Below are 17,666 nucleotides of genomic sequence, written 5' to 3'. Positions count from 1 at the left end.
ATAGGATTTTTTAATTATTTTCTAGAACTCTTTTAGCTGCTTGTAGTGATAATATACAAAATAGGTAAAATATCTAATACGAAAAACTTATTGGGCTGTGACCTTCAAAAGAATCACCCGTGGATATCAGCCGTTCATTTATTAACCACTACAAAAACATTTTATTAAAAACTTTCACAAAATTTTAACGTATGTACATATGATGCAACTTTTTATAAATGTCGCATTTAAGGTGGACATCTCAATAGTCGCAAGAGTTTTTGCAATAAAATCATATTAAGCAACAACGAAACAATTGTACTGTGATTTATATACAATCAGGTACTGATTTATTTTTAATTGGGATTTAGATAATTTTAGAAAATAATGGTGTAGCTCTCAGTTTTAGCATAACAGGTTTCACTTAAAAATCTCAAATCAATCAATGTTAAAGCTTATCTAAGAAATTTGATTTCAGGTCTAATTCCAAACATTTTTTAAGGGATAAATTAATAAATATAACCGTTTGGATTTTTTTAAAGATATTGGTTAATAGAGTATATTGAAATCCTATTTGTTTATTAAATATATGCCCTTATTTGGTATTACATTCTTACACGGAGCCTTTGTGCTTAGCTAAACATTTTAATTTTTTTTTGTGATTGTCTCTCCGCTCTAAGTCAGGATAACCTAATATAAAATAATTTAAACTTTTCATTTATTAACTTCTCATATATTACTTTTCAACAATTCTTAATTAACTGAAAAAATTCGTCCATTTTGCTCGAAGAGACCTCATATTGAGGTCTTTTAAATAAGCGAAACAACACAAAGTCTCGGTCTCGAAAGTCATATAATAAAATTAATTTTTAAAATGGTTAGATGTTTCGCTCAGAAGTGAGCACCATCAGACCTAAAAACATAAAGTAAACCTTGTTGCATGACAAAATTTAAATGTAAGTTAAATTTTTTGAAAATATTTAAAAGCATTACCTGAACGACAGAAGACTAAAAACCCACACCCATTACAACCAGCTATATGATAACACTCGAAGTTTTGTCTTGCAATTACGTTTACTTTATGTTTTTAGGTCTGATGATGCCCATTTCTGAGTTAATCATGTAACCATTTTAAAAATTAATTTTATTATATGACTTATGAGACCGAGACTTTGTGTTTGTTCACCTATTTAAAATTCTTAACTAAGGTTTAATTTAGTGTCTGTTGTATTGGTTTTTCTTTTTTGGGTACCGGTCTTTTATTTCACTATTTTATCCAAATTCATCCATTTAGAAAATCAGAGACTTTAATTAGGCTAATATTATACTTTCAATGACCTATATATATGGCCTAGGGTAAAACACCCAATCGTTGGCACTCAGCCTATTGTTGGCACCCCGTCTAATTTTTTGCAAAAATTAAAATGAATCTGACAATATTATCGTCAATTTATTAATTAAGGTAATTTTGGCAACATCGCCGAGCCTAGTGAACCGCCAACGCGTATTATTATTCCTTAAGTTTAAGTAAAATTGCGAATCGAATTTGACGTGTCGAGCGTGAAACTGAAGCAAGGTAGGAATTTATGATTTTGTTATTGGTTTGGTACTCATAACTAACGTGAAAACTTTATGACTTCTTAATCAAATAGTTATTTTTCTTGTTGGTAATATTGTTAACTATCTTCAAAATGATTTTTCGTTTAAAAAATTACATATTTTTCAATATAAATCAAAATTTGTAGGGTGACAATGATAGGCAGAGAAAAATGTTATATTGCCAGTGGTTGGCACCTATGCCAATTATTGGATTATTGCTGCTAATAATATTCTCCCAATCATTGGCACCCTATTCTGTTTTTTTATTTGCTCATCTCAAGCAATGAGTTTTGTCTTGAAACTTAAATTTTTTTTTTGTTAAATTCACCAGGTATAATTTTTAAAATTTTTTAAACATTATTTTTAAATTTAAGACTTACGATATATGTTTCTATTAACTTCTATTCTCAATTATTAAACATCCTGTATATTTTTTAAACCAAGAATTATTTGACTGTATTTTCATATAGGGTTTTATTTACATTTTAAAAAAATCATGAATAAAATAATGGCATTTGTTATACCCACACTTTATTTTTTAAGATGGCTGCAAAACGAAAACAGAATCGCCCCAATGGCTCCACCAGATATAGCGAGGAAATTGTTCAAAAAGCTCTTGAAGAAATTCGATCAGGAGAATAAAAAAAGGCAACATCTCGAAAGTATGGGATTCCAAGGGCAACCCTACAGTTCAGACTTAGTAAAAAATTCAAAAAAATAAAAAAAGGTCCGTCTACAATAGTCTACATACTTGACAGAGGTAGAGGAGATTCATTTAAAAGAATGGATCATTGATAGTCAGTGCAAAGGTTTCCCAAGGCGTAAAATTGACATTCAAACATCTGTTCAAACATTTCTAAATCAAACTGACAGAAGATCACCATTCAAAAATAATTTACCAGGCGATAAATGGTTCAACCATATTTTAAAGCGGCATCCTGAATTAGCAAATCGAACTGCAAAAGCGGTTACTTCAGCTTCAGCAAATGTAGCGGAAAGCGATATTAAAAAGTGGTTCACAGATATCGAATTTTATTTAAAAAAGAAGGACTTATTTGACATCATGAAGGATCCCAGCAGAATTTTTAATGGCGATGAAACAAACTTTTATTATGTACCAAAACTTGGACAAGTCGTTGCTCTAAAAGGCTCCAAGAACGTTTACGAAGTAGATATGGGAGATGCGAAACAGAATCTCACTGTGATGTTCACCTTCTCAGCATCGGATACAATAACACCGCCGATGATCATCTTCCCAAACAAGAGACTTCCACAATCGGTGAAGGACAGTGTTCCAGAAGGATGGACATATGCGTTAACTGATAATGGCTGGATGAAATCCGAAACTTTTTTATTTTACCTTGAATTTGTCTTGCATCCCAGCCTTATCAAATCTGGAGTTGTGTTTCCAGTAATAGTATTTGTTGATGGACACAAAACACATGTCACATACCAAGTAAGTACTTTATGCTCTAGGCTGGAGATAGTCCTAATAGCCCTATATCCCTACTCCACTCAAATTCTTCAACCCGCCGATGTTGCCAGTTTTAGACCCTTAAAAAATCTTTGGCGTTATGGGGTTTTGCACTGGAGAAGAAATTACGAAAGGAAAATTTTGCTCCTATTTTGTACACGGCAGTGGAAAAACTTGATGCAACAACTATATCAAACGGCTTTAAAGCATGTGGATTATTTCCTTGGGACTCCAATGCAATAGACTATACCAAGTGCCTAGGAAAAAATACCCATATTATTGATAGTGTAGGAGAACCAGAAGCAAATATTAGTGAAGGCCAATCAGAAAAACAAATAAGTTTGACTTTGTTCAAAAAGCTAATAGGTGATAGAAAATTTATGGAACTGGGACAGGCGGGAATGACATCGGACGATGAGAATTTTGCAGCCTTAAAAAGATTATTTAACTACCTTAATGAAATAAGTAAAAAAGATCTTTTTTCAACATCCTTTAGGCAAATGGCAGAAGGCGATTTTGAAACAAATTATACAGAAGAGGAAATAGCAAATATGTCTATTGTTTTAGAAGGGGAAAATTATAATATCCTAAGACTTTCAGACCTCAATAAAGAACAGTTCACCATTGAATCCACAGTTATTGAGGTAATCGACACAAATATAGAAGAAAAGCAGAAGAATAACGCCAATGAAAAGATGAATACTGATAGCGAAATTCTAACGCCAGTTGATAATTTGTCGTCCATAGAATTATTTTTACCTAAACCACAAACACCTGGGGAAGGGCAAAAGAGCAGTGACCAAAATGCCTTATGTTATTTGGTCGTCGGGGGTTTCAAAAATATTGTTGAGAAAAAATAACAGCTTCAGAGGGAAGAGGAAGAGCAGAAGAATCAAAGAAAAGAAGTAAGACTCAAGCGACAGGCTGCAAAAAAGACAGAAAAGGAAAACAAAGGCAAGCCTCTAACTGCAAGGAAGGATGATCATCAAAGCCATGTTAGAAAAATTTTCAGTTCTCCGCCAAAAAAGCGTCTGCACACCTTTGACGGAATCCACTTCATCAATGGAGAATTTGTTACAAAATAAAGTTTGCAATGTTTGCGTGAAAAATATAAACAGGTCGAAACCAGGACTTAGGTGTAAAAATTGTACGAGAATATATGATGTAGAATGTTTGGAAAAGAAAGGTCTATATAACAAAGAATTTCTTTGTGCCTCTTGTTTGTCTAAGTCTTAGGCTGCTTTTTGTAAATATTTTTATAAGACATTATATTATTAATCCTACTTTAAGTTTAACTATTCGTTTTGTAAACCTTTGAATATTAGCTCGTTTTATTTATAAACAATATTATTTTGATATTACTTTTAGTGCTATTACATGTTATAATCAAGATCAATTGTTTTTTTAACAAACCGATATTATATTAATAATATCATAAAATTTTTAGTCATTAATATTTGAGGTGCGTAGTGGACAATGTGCCAATAACTGCGATAATTTCGGGTGCCAATGACTGGGAAAGCGTGCCAACAATTAGGCTCTAAACTTTTTTTTTTATTATTTTGCTATTATAATTTCAAAAAAATATCTTTTTTTTTTTCATTTGAGAACAAAGTAGAATCATCAAAGAACATAAACTAGTCACAAGCTGACTATAATATCAATTTTCTGACAACTAGTGGATATGTGAAATCTGAGAAGTCCTTAAGGTGCCAATAACTGGGTGGTTTACCCTATATATTAATATTTTTATCTCAATTTTTTAACCCTATCTATTTTGCTATATAACATTCTCCTATACATAACCTAACAAGAAAAAGAATCATTATTTTGAAAAACATCTGCAATTAAAAAAAACTCCGAAACGGGGTCTCACAAGTGTGTAATCAAATGTATGATTCTACTTTCAAGGTCATTGGCAAACTGTACAGAATTTTTAGGGGATATATGTTCTTAAATTCAGTTGTTTCCCGTAGAACCATGTTAAGCCATGAAAACGACAAATAGCACCAACCAGGGTGGATTAGTGAATGACACGACCGGCTTTACTAGTTGTGCTGTTTTTTCAACTTCAGGTAACCACAGTCTGATATAGGACTTTTTTTGTAAAATAGGCATTTGTAGGGTGCTTAGCAATCAGTTTTATGAAATTAGATTAGAAAAATTTTTGAATGTGACTGATTATAAATGATCTTTTAAGTCAGCTATATATAAAAGTTCTTGCAAGAAAATCCATATTTAAGTAATCAAAAGATGATTTATTCGTCAGCCAATGCTGAAGATTAACGCTGTTTCTCTGTAAAAGTTTGTTAGGTGGATTAAATGAATGAGGCATTTAAACAAAATTACAGTTCCAAAAATTCCTAATTTAGATATGACAAATGTTTTTATTGGTATTTAAGTAGTTGTCTTTAATGCGAATTTTATAAGCCGTTGATGGCCAGTAGATTGCCTTTTCCAAAACACGCTTTGATAATAACTTATCAAAGCGTGTTTTCCAAAATACCTTTTCCAAAATACGCTTTGATAATAACTTATTTGGCAAATAAATTTAATACTTAAAGTCAACATTTTTAAGGGTCAATATATTATAACAACATTATACAACATAATATAAATTACCACCTTATATTATTAATGAACCAGATTATAAAATTAACATTTTAGTAGTATAATTCTTAGAATAGGAATAATTCCTGAAATATTTATTATGAAACAACTTGTTTATTCTAGAAACAAAATATATGCAAGGAGGCACATATGAAATGAAAAATAAATATAAGAAAAAAGAGTGCTGATTGAGTTAAATGGAAAAAATATTTGTTCGATATGAACACATACCATGTTTACATTAATACTTCATTTAAGTTAATTCAATTCATGGAAAAAGCAGAGACACAGGGAAGAGGGAGGCAAAGGATAACAAAGGCTATTTTTAAGGAAAAAATTTAAATGAGAAATAAGAGACAAAGAAAGATTAATCAATGACATGACTATTTATTTAGTAGTAAAAGATTTTTAAAATAAAAATGAAATACATACCAAATATTATTTTACACATTTTTCAAAAGAGAATCAGGTCCAATAGATCCATACATCTCCATGACGATGATCGCATGAATGTTCCATAAAACTGATGCGGAAGAATCAGGCATCTTAAATTTACTATAAGACGATGTTACTTTGTAAAAAAAGGAACAAGGAATTACCAGAGAAGCCTCTCAGTCAGATATGGAGGTATGCTATAATTTATTATTTTTGTTGTAGAATACTAGTGTATGAAGAACTCATCCCTTAGACATGCGTATTTACTCAATATCCTTCAACTTATGGGAGATTCTGGTCGTCAACGCCAAAATGCCAAATACAAGCCGCAAGCAGGAATCTTGGAGCTTTTGTATTCTTCTTAGGTCTGTAGAATCTAAGTGTCATAAAAGATCGTAAGATCGTATTTGATGACGTATTTTTTTCGAGTAGGTTAATAACAATATATAGGAAAATATAGATACAAATAGGCAAATACAGAGACAATTGAGCAAGTGTCATATTTTCATAAATTAGTTCATAAAGGAACACACTAAATACAACAAAGACAAAAAAATAGGATTCCTTTTTGGAATCTCTAAATTGAATCCAACTATCGACGGAGATGATTTTATACTGGGTGGTGCGTCGCCGAGCGGAACATAGGAAATTCCATGTAAATTTTCAGGGGGTCAATTATTGGCTTCCCTGTACATTTTATAGAAAAAATGTAAAATAACTTTTTGAAGAGACCAATCTGGCAATCCCTTGTGCAAAGTTTCAAAAAATTTTAATAAGCGAATCTTGAATTATTCAATTAAATGTAATTGCAAAATTAGCAAATTCGCTCTTCATCTCCTTCCTGCAGCTCTTGATGTTTTTCGAATTTATACGAATAATAATTGTGTTTTTTTAAAGTGCGCAATACCGTTGTATGATGTTTATTTACCTCTTGCCCATAAACCCTCGTATTAACCATCTTGTTTTCCTCCACACTCAGTAGAATATTAAGATCTCTGTTCTCTCTTTCTTCGGCTCTATTTTCGATATCCTGAGTTGAACATTTACAATTATTTATTACGGGATCTTTGGACTTGATCTGGAACCTATTGACAATACGTTTAATAGTTGAAATGGATGGAATGGGCTTGGTGGGGACATAAACTGAAAACATTTCAGATACTCTAAAACTATTTCCCGCATAATGCCACTTAATTATGGCTATTTTTTCGTCGATTGAATAATTCATACTTGTTTTCAAATATCGAATGTCACTGATTTATTGACACTTTTCCTCACGTCAGTGACAACATTCATTTTACTGGTGCCCGTTTGGTTTTACCTAAACCGAAAATTTGCTAATTTTGCAATTACATTTAATTGAATAATTCAAGATTCGCTTATTAAAAATTATTGAAACTTTGCACAAGGGATTGCCAGATTGGTCTCTTCAAAAAGTTATCTTATATTTTTTCTATAAGATGTACAGGGAAGCCAAAAACCGATCTCCTTAAAAGTTACATGGGTTTTCCTATGTTCCGCTCGGCGACGCACCACCCGGTATATGCATAAAATTATTTTATCGACTAGTATTGAACTAAAATTGACAACTTCTCTAGTCTTTTGGGTGGCTAGTAATGGAAATGTAGTCTTTTGGCCGTCCTTTGCATAAAAGAAGAAATTAAGTCTTCAAAAGCTATAAAACATCGGCATGCTTATAACGTTCAGTCATAATTAAAGTTAATTTAAATATATTACGCCATTATTTGTTGAATCTGGTTAGTTCAGCTTGGACCTTATTGGAGTTGAGTTATTGTTGTATTAGATTTGAATTTAAACCTAGCCACTCTTGTGTACAGCAAATTTCACAGCAACCTTCTCAATTATTTTTATGAAAAATTAATAATTAATAATGACATACACGATCGCAAAAGGCTCTAATTAAGGCTATTACGGCGAAAAAGATGCACTCTAAGCTCGCAATGGAGTGCATAAAGGTCCCGGAAATTGGTGAAAGTGGGCTGCAAAATTTAGCTGTTCTGAGTGCCTCGCCACTCAGGCTATGCTGGAAACGAGGAAATGACTTTGATCGGCAAAACGGCCGGTAGGCCTTGAACCTATAATCCGTTTAACCAGTTGTGTAGCTGTTGCATCAATGAAGAGTCTGCTGGATAAGTGCACCCTCCAGAGATGGACGGAACCAACTGGCATAAGCCCAGCGAAGGCACACATAGATGCCTATCTCGCTAGACAGCTACTGCGCTTAAAGGGATGCGAAATCCAGCTAGTAACAGGTCTTTTAACCAGATATTAGCATTTAAGATGACTTCTCCACACTATAGGTATTGCGGACAACCCGAAATGCCGTTGCTGTTAAGATGAGAATTAAACTTTAGAGCACGTTATCGCGGAGTGCCCAGCAATGACGCGCGCTAGGTTCAAATATCTGAGTAACACCTACAGTTTACCCAGAGACATGAGGTCTTACACTATTGGCCTCTGGTTAGTCTCGGTGAGGCACGACGGGTCTTTTAGGAGACCAACGTGCATAGTGGCCCCTTTGGCTGCTCACTGCCTCACAATTTACATTCACTACCGTTAAATGCGTCACTTTCAAGTGCTCTTAAAATTTATAATGATTTATCTAGTAATAGTAAAATTAGAGCCTTCGGTTGCTTCATTTAAGAAAGCTGTCAAACTTCACTTTGTGTTTTGAATACAGGCTTTTTTCCTTTTTTTCTTTTAAAATGCTTTAGTCTTTTCTGATATTAGACATTACAGGGTAGATAAGGATAGTTTGTTTCTTAATGCTAGAATGTTTAAATATTAGGACTATAGGGCTGTTATAGATTACCGTTTGAAATTAATATATTGGCTTGTAAATACGTAGATTTAGCCGCATTTTTTGATACTTTGTTGTTTCTTAAAACAAACCCTAATTAAACTAAACATTTTTGAACAAAAAATAAGACGTCAAACTAAATCAGCCAACCCCTTTCGCAATTAAAACTTTTGCCCCATGTAGCCCTTGTGACGGCTTACATTTTACACAAAACCTAAACCCATTCAATATTATTATTCATGTGTCACTGCGTTTCCCTGAAATATTTAGGTTATTTTATCTGAAGCGAGATAACAGAGGAGGTAGTAAAGTCAAAATGTGCATCATGTTTATGAATAAAAAATTTAAAAATATTTTGACTTTTTTTCATTTTCGACCATGATTTAATTAATAAATAAATAGCTATTAATAAATAAAAAGTATTTATAATTAAAAAAAAAATTGCTTATATTGGCCGTTTTACGAAGTCACACAATGTCTATAAGTGCATGTAAAATAAAACAAAAAAAAAGCCAAACGTGGGCTTATAAATGGTATTGATCTGAAAAAATTAAACATTTAAAAAATGTCATTTTGCAACGTAATGGTAGCCACATATACAGTTAACGCGTTTAAGTGGGTAAGACAATAACCAAGACAAATTCATAATTATAACGCTTTTAAAAGATGAAACAAATGTGGGTGCAGACTTGTACCGGTTTTTTATGTTGATTTTCCAGTTGTGTAAGATAAGGATACCCCAGTGCAGTAGTTTAGCAAGCAGTATTGGTAAACTGCATAACCTACCTTAATATGTTGTTCGTTGTTCATACTATTATAACTGTTTTGTTTTCTTTCTCGCGGCACAGTAGAAAGAACTACTAGTTTTAAACCTAGTTACTACCGTTTAATTACAGATCGAGTTTTAGTGCGTTATTTGCTTTTACGGGTGTAATTCAATATAATTTGCTTTAGTTCCTCCATTAAATGTAATCCAGTGGTTTCATGCATTTTTGTACGTATTTACTGTGATTAAATAGTTAGGTATTTTAAACGACTTTTTCCTATAACCTTATTTTAAAGTAAGTATACAAAAATAACAATTGTAGTAAAAATCTAATTTTTGACCCATGCATCAAGAGTTTTAGAAATTAATCTTATACAAGTCAAGTCCTCTTAAACCAAAGTAAAGTATACTCAGGATTACTTTACATTACCTTATGTATAAGCTAGTCATTAAGGCAAATAAGAAGGTATTAAAAATCAAAACTTTGTTGTTTAAAACGCAAGTTATATTGTCTTCTGAAAGTGGTAGACATTGGCTTAAAACTGTTCAGTTTACATTTGACAACGGTTGGAGATACTTCCCAACTGAACGACGGTTATGGAATGTCTACCACTTTCAGAAACCCATAATAATTGTCTTTTAAAAAACTAAATTTTGTTTTTTTAAAAGCCTTTTATGAACCCCTAAATGGTTAGCTTATACATAAGGTAATATAAAGTAATCCTATGTATTTGTTATAACTTTATTAGTATAAGATTCATTTTTTTTTTAACTTCGTTTTAATTTCTGCATTTAATCATCAAAGGCTTATGTATGTTCGTTGTTTGTGATAGGCAGTTAATAGATCGGCAATATAAATACAACATAATTATTATGATTTTGCAAAAATAATTTATCGATATTTTTAGCACATAAGTTTTTTAGTATTGATTAAGTAAGAACATTAACGTGGCACAAGCACTTTTAGGAATAACTTTGGTTGGTTTACAGGGGTTTGGTAAATTTATTATCATTCGCACGTATTTATGTGGAGTCTTTTATGAGCATGTTGATGAAATAAGAATTACATAACATGTAATAACATTTAATAAATAAGCCATTTTAATTTTGTTTAATTGATACGCTTTTTAAATACAGGATGTAAATTAAATTTTTTTAAATATCTAGCAAAATAGAATTTTTAAGTTTTCAAATGAGCAAAGTTTTTTAAGTTGACGTACAGGCAGAATATAGTGGTGCGGTACTCCATGTTGCTGAAAATATATTGAATTTTTAGCTAGATTCCTGTTCCCATCAATATCCGAATGATTTTTTATTTCTTCAACAATAATGGGTTGAATGTAGGTTCAGCATTTTCCAAAAATTATTGCTGTCGAGGTTGTTATTATTAAACAATGGGCCGACAACAGTGTCACCTAATCTTCCTGCCCACACAATTATTTTTTTTGGATACCGTGTGTGTCCCTCCCTAAAAAATATGTGGATTTTCGTCATTGCAGTATTTGCACTTATGCTTTTTGACGGAACAATTAAAAAAAAGTTTGTGTGCTTGAGACCACACAACTAAAGTAAAACTTCTTGAGCTCTATTTATATGAATATACAGTGCATCCGTAAAGTATCGAATAAATTTAATAAAAATTAAATGGACCGTTTCTGAAAAAAATGCCTTTAGAGTTTTTCTACGTAGAAATTAAATATACAGGGTGAGTCAAAAAAATATTACGTCATCAATATGTTTTTTAAATGGAAACCACAATTTTTTAATGCAGAATCAGAAAGAACGCCTTTTTTTACAAAGGATATGGTGAAATCAAATGAATAGTGATTACATGAGCAATTTTGAACGAAAAACGATGATAAAATGTAAAATTAAAGAAATACCTATCTAAATTAAATGTTCGTATTGAGCACCGTTTAACCTGACAATAACCAAGAAGATTTTAAAATTCTTTTTGAACGTTGTCAATGATATCTGGAGTAATATTTCTAATTTTGTGGCGTATTTGTTCTTTTAAATCTTTTAAACTCGCTGGTTTATTGACATACATTTTACTACAAGTATCCCCTTAAAAATAATCGAGGGAAATTAAATAATTAAATCTAGCGATCTGGGTGGCCATTCAATGAACCCTCGTCTACCTATCCAATGATCTGGAAAAACCTCATCTAGATAATTGCGAACGGGTAAAGCATAGTGTGTGGTGACCTTGGGCTTGACCTTGCTGAAAAAAAGATCACGTTGGTGCATATCGGGTTTTTCCAAATCCGGATACAAAGTTATCAGAGCGAGGATAAGATTATTTTAAAGAAAGTCCAAATACCTCTCAGCAGTGAGTGTCATCAAAGAAGTAAGGTCCTAAAACTCTTCCTTTCACTATACCGCACCACACATTGACTTTTTGAGGGTGTTGTGTATGACATTCTGTCAACCAATGAGGGTTTTCGGTCGCCCAGTATCGACAATTCTATCTGTTCACATGGCCGTTTAGAGTAAAGGTTGCTTCGTCAGAAAATACTCTCTGTTTCATCTATTTTACAAAATTATTGTTATCATTACATAGTTGCTGCATTTGCTTACAAAATTCATTTCGGCGATCAAAATTATCTTCCGATAGCTCTTGAAATAAGAATATTTTATGATGGTGGAACTTTGCTTTCTTTAATACTTTATACACAGTAGATTGTGGCTTTGGGATTATCTTGGACCGTATGACAGAATGTTCAGCTAATCTTCTTGAGTTATTAAACCCCGACCAGCTTTTTAAGTATCCCGAACATGCCCGAATTCACAAAACATTGCTTCAACTCTGCTTACCATGCTTTGGTTAATGGGCGACCAATCAGGATGAGTTGCATTAAACCTTCCATAAATCCTTTTGAGTATGCGATACATCTCCGAAACCAGTCATGCACAAGATTTCGATTCTTTCACGTTCGGTTAATTTTCTCATATTTTATACAATAACTGTAGGTATTAAAGTGTAGTTACTAATAAAATGCAGGATGACACTGCTTTCGCTTCTTTAAAAGAATAAACACCACTTGCAAATGTAAAAATACTTCAAATAGTTGCACCAAAATATATTCACTTTTTGACACTGACAACAACAACTAAAAAACCAAAATACCAACATTTCATTTAGATAGGTCTTTCTTTAATTTCACATTTTATCATCATTTTATGTTCAAAATTGCTTATGTAACAAAATACTTATTGTAAAAAAATACGTTATTTCTGATTCTGCATTAAAAAATTGTGGTTTCCATGTAAAAAATATAATGATGACGTCATATCTTTTTTTGAGTCAATCTGTATATTTAATTTCCACGTAGAGCAACCCTAAGCCCAATATTTAAATCGGGTTCGAGCGTTTTTTCAGAAACGGTCCATTTCATTTATCCGCTGCTTTACGGATGCACTGTATAATATAATTATGTATATATATATATATATATATACTCTCTCTTACTCCTACAGTAATATACGAACCATAACTCTCTCTCTTTCTACCCCCACTAATTCATATCTCATTCTCAAATACCGTTCGCCTCGCCCGAACACACTATTGGTAACGCATTCGCCAACTTACTCAAAAAAGCGTGCGTAAAGAAGTTTTACTTCAAAAAGTGCATTCGTCCAGTACCTATTGACATAGTATTTTGCGTCTCGTCTTATTATTACACTACATAACATACTTCCTCTACAAACTTGAATATTTAAGAAATTTTATCGTATTTTTTTTCGCATTGCGCCTTCGACATATTCCAACTTGATACAGTTCAGAATTTTGAACTAATTTTTTTAAAAATAGTTCATACCGCATAAAAACTGTTTCCTGTGCCGAAGACTACTACTTAATGAAATTTTTAACTATCAAAGGTCGTGGTGGCATTTTAAATTTAGCAGTTCGGGTGGAGGCGCTTAACGGGCAATTTATCCAGTGGCAAAAATATGGCATTTCTAGTTCTTAACAACCATTATGAGAGTTATTCCAAAGTGCGTTTTTCCAACTCCCCTATTTCGTTAGATATTGGCATTATAACTTTTTAATAATAAGAATAAATTAGGGTGGTTTTCGTTTCTACCGTATTTCTTTTATTACTTTTTGAACAAATCAAGAAAATATTTTTAGAAAGTAGTATCAAATAAGAGATGAATATTCTATAATTCTGTTAATGACTCGCTACAGTAGTTATTTATATTTTTGAACTAAATATAATAAAATTATTGTAGTTGAAAAACTGAATTGTATTTTAATCAAGAACTATTTTTTGACTGACACTTTTAGGTCAGTCATGTACTCATAAAATAAACTCAAACATATTTTTTATTCTTGGCATCACGTATGTATTTAAGCTCTACTTTTATTTTTATTATCAAATTTTTCAAAGCCTTGCCATGCATTCACCATTTCCTATAGGTGTTATGAAAACTATGAACCAACACAATTGTAGATCGAAATTGCATAATCGTTATAAGACTAAACTTCATTTGGATAATATTACTAAAAGCAGTTATCAGCGAGAAATCAATCAGTATATCTTTAAGCTATTTAGTGTTAGATTTCTACGCTTTTAGATAGTTTATGTAAAATAAATGATTAATTTTTTATTGTTTATTGTCAAGTCTGGAATTTCTATTAAACTTTTTAGCCATTGAGGCTGCACACTAGTACTGCTAACTTAGTAAATAAGTGTGTTGTGGGTTAAGCATGGGCTAATTCCCGAGTATGCTGTTCTAGAAAATAATAGTTTTGTATAATTTTACTACATTTGAGGTAGCTTCAGGTGACTTTGTTGCTCCACCCACTTATATTTGATTATTTACCGATCTGCGAACTGTTGGATAACTCTAGGAAAATGTGGTCTATTTCTCATAGTCTCATCCTATTTTATTTTATTGGATATTGGCTAGTCTGTAGTATGCTCATATCAAAGTGATGATATCACTTAAATTCCAGCTCATACGTCTCTTATTTAGTCGTAAATTACAATAATAGGAAGGGACTTCATATTTCATGTTGGTCTTACCACATTATTTTTTAAGTAGCAGCACAAAATTCGTTCAGATTGGTAAATTAAACTTAACTTTAGTAGTGAGATGGAATCCATTTTTTTTAAGAAAAATGGCGTCTCAAAGACTGCTGAATACTTTCATAGTAATTATACAGGGTGTCCCGGTTCATGTGGGAAATCTCTCGGATCCAGGTAGAAAAATAATACCGAACGTTTCTATAAAAAAAATTCCTACAGGTCTTCTTTACAAAGATACAGCCTTCTAAAGGACGCTGCTGGAAATTGGTTTTTCATAAATTACTTTTAAACTACCTAGTAGAATTTAATAAAAATTTTAGGTGATGAACACTATTAGGGACCTCTTAAAATGACATCCTTAAAATACATTTACCTTGTTTACTTTACCAGGGGCGGACTAGGTTGTACACTTTAATGCGTATATTTTTAACACCCAACAATGTTAAAGTCTAAAAAAAATAAATTTGGATACCTTAAACCCTAGGCTAAAACAAAGGTACTCTTGTTCATTATCGATAAAATGAACCGTTTTGGAGAAAAAAAATAATAAACGAGCCAATGTTTTTTTTTTTTTAATTTTTTAATGAGATAAGTACGCCAGTTATTCAAAGACCAGAAAATTTCGAAGTCATTTAATTTTAAAAAAATACATGTTCCTAAAAATACAGTGGTGTCCTAAAAAATACTTTTACAAAATATTTCTTATTTATTATACGTTTATTTCTTTTTTGTTATTCTTAAGATAATAAACCAAACATAAAAAAACTAACAAAATTATGTAAACCAATTGTATGGTACCTGACTTATTTATCGGAATTTTTGCATTTTTGAACGCATTATTGTTACAAACGTTGCTATACTCTAAATTTAGCAAATACCTATCATTTAAACCTAATCTTTGTCAACATATTCATCCTTTATTTGATAATATTTTTTTAATTTTTGTATTTTTTGGTAACTTTTAATTTAAATTACGTCAAAACATGGAGTTTGCTATTATTGAGTATGCAGATATGCATCTTATGTATGGTCTGGCGTCTTGCAATGCATTAGAAGCAAAAAGATTGTACGAAGAAAGATTTCCCAATAGCATTATTCCGGATCAGAAAACATTTCAACGTGTTGATCAACGTCAAAGGGAAACTGGTAGGTTTCTGTTTTCCACTTAATGAGGTAATACTATTAAATTTCCTTAATGCAATTTTAGGATGTTTTGAAAAAAAAAGAATAATGTTGGTCGGAGGAGAACAGCACGTACAGTGCAATTGGAAGAAAATATTTTAGACGCTGTAGCTGACACTCTTACAACGAGTACTCGAAAATTAGCCGTTTAGTTTCATTCGTCCAAAACAATTGTACATAAATGTTAAGGTATTGTAGCTCCTTTATTGATAAGTACATATGCCACATAATAAATTGTTGTCTAGAAGCTCACTATTTCCCCGATTAATGGAAAATTTCGATTGGTAAACCCTTATCAAAAGTTACTACTTGAGAAAATTATAACGACTTGCACGTTATAAGTATACTTCCAGTACTTTCAAAAATATTTGAAAAGGTACTTTACCATCACATGGTTTGTTATTTTATTCATAATGACATTATTCCGGCTACGCAATGTGGCTTTAGGGAGAACTTTGGTACCTCTGTAGCTCTACTAAAGGTACTGGATGATATAATGGACGCTATTGATAAGCAACAGATTGCTGTTCTGGTGCTTTTAGATTTCTCTATGGCGTTCGATACAATAAATCATGCCCTTTTACTAGCTAAGCTTAAATATTATGGCTTTTCAATGGAGTCTATACAGTTAATTAAGTCTTATTTGAATAATAGATTTCAAACAATATTTACAAATAATTGTTGTTCTAATCAGGCTCACATTTTGTCTGGAGTGCCCCAGGGTTCTGTTCTGGGACCTCTGCTTTTCCTTGTATATACAGCAGACATTCTTAAGTCCTTAAAAGTTTGTAAGGTGCAAGCGTTTGCTGATGATACGCAGATATATACAACTTTCAAACCTGATAATCTTAAAGAAGCAGAGATTGGTATAAACAATGACTTAAATATATTAAATCAATTATCTAAAAAACATAATTTAAAATTAAATTCCTCAAAGTCTTGTTTTATGGTTTTTGGAAATACAAATAAAATTACAAATATTAAAAGTGTAATAAATGTTCATGTGGAGGGCTCTAAGCTTTCGGTTGTTGAAACTGCCAAAAATTTAGGCATTATGATGGACAGTAAGTTGAGATTCAGGGAGCATGTTAAAAAAATTGTTCAAAAATCGTTTGCAGCTTTAAAACTCTTATATAGTAATAGAGATATTCTTAATCTAAGTCTTAAGCGCAGCCTATGTGAGGCCATGGTGCTCTCTAATTTTAACTACTGTGATTATGTTTATGGTTTTTGCTTAGATAATGATTGTAAAATGCGCATACAAAAAATTCAAAATGCCTGTATCAGATTGGTTTAAGGCTTACGTAAGTATGATCATATTTCGCAATATTTTAAAACAATTAACTGGCTTAAAATGGACAATCGTAGAATTCTTAATTTTTCCACTTTTTTGATAAAAATCATTAGCAGCCCAAAGGCACCTGCGACTATAAGGAATAGATTGTTGTTTAGAGCAAATGTACACGGGGTAAATCTTAGAGCTAGAAATAAGTTAACCATGCCGGTTCATAGGAGTGCTATATTTCAGCGATCGTTTTCTTACAATGCTGTTCAGTGCTACAATAAAATACCTGCAGAATTTGTTGACCTTCATGCAGATAAATTTAGGAGGAAATATAAAATTGTTCTTATGAATATTCAAAACAATTCTCTTACTGTTTAATATGTATCAAATTTGCTGTTTTTTATAGAAGAAGAAAACTTCTTTTGTGTTATATTATAATTGGGAATATTTCTTTACATATAACATGTTGTTATAATGTT

General features: G+C 31.8%; 1 protein-coding gene and 1 long non-coding RNA gene across 4 annotated transcripts in view; one reads left to right on the top strand and one right to left on the bottom strand.

Moving 5' to 3' along the window:
• The window catches only part of LOC126748214 (protein grainyhead), a 220,459-nt gene that overhangs the window by 138,318 nt on the left and 64,475 nt on the right, over positions 1–17,666 (bottom strand). The window lies entirely within an intron of this gene.
• Positions 9,816–17,666, top strand: part of LOC126748234 (uncharacterized) — a 72,920-nt gene continuing 65,069 nt past the window's right edge. The window contains exon 1 of the long non-coding RNA XR_007664670.1: positions 9,816–9,979. This is a non-coding gene — a long non-coding RNA (uncharacterized LOC126748234). The remainder of the gene's footprint in view (positions 9,980–17,666) is intronic.

This window comes from Anthonomus grandis, chromosome 22 (genome assembly GCF_022605725.1).
Source record: "Anthonomus grandis grandis chromosome 22, icAntGran1.3, whole genome shotgun sequence".
Taxonomy (NCBI): domain Eukaryota; kingdom Metazoa; phylum Arthropoda; class Insecta; order Coleoptera; family Curculionidae; genus Anthonomus; species Anthonomus grandis.
The sequence above is the reverse complement of the archived record's forward strand: the minus strand, read 5'-3'. Positions and strand labels throughout refer to the sequence as shown.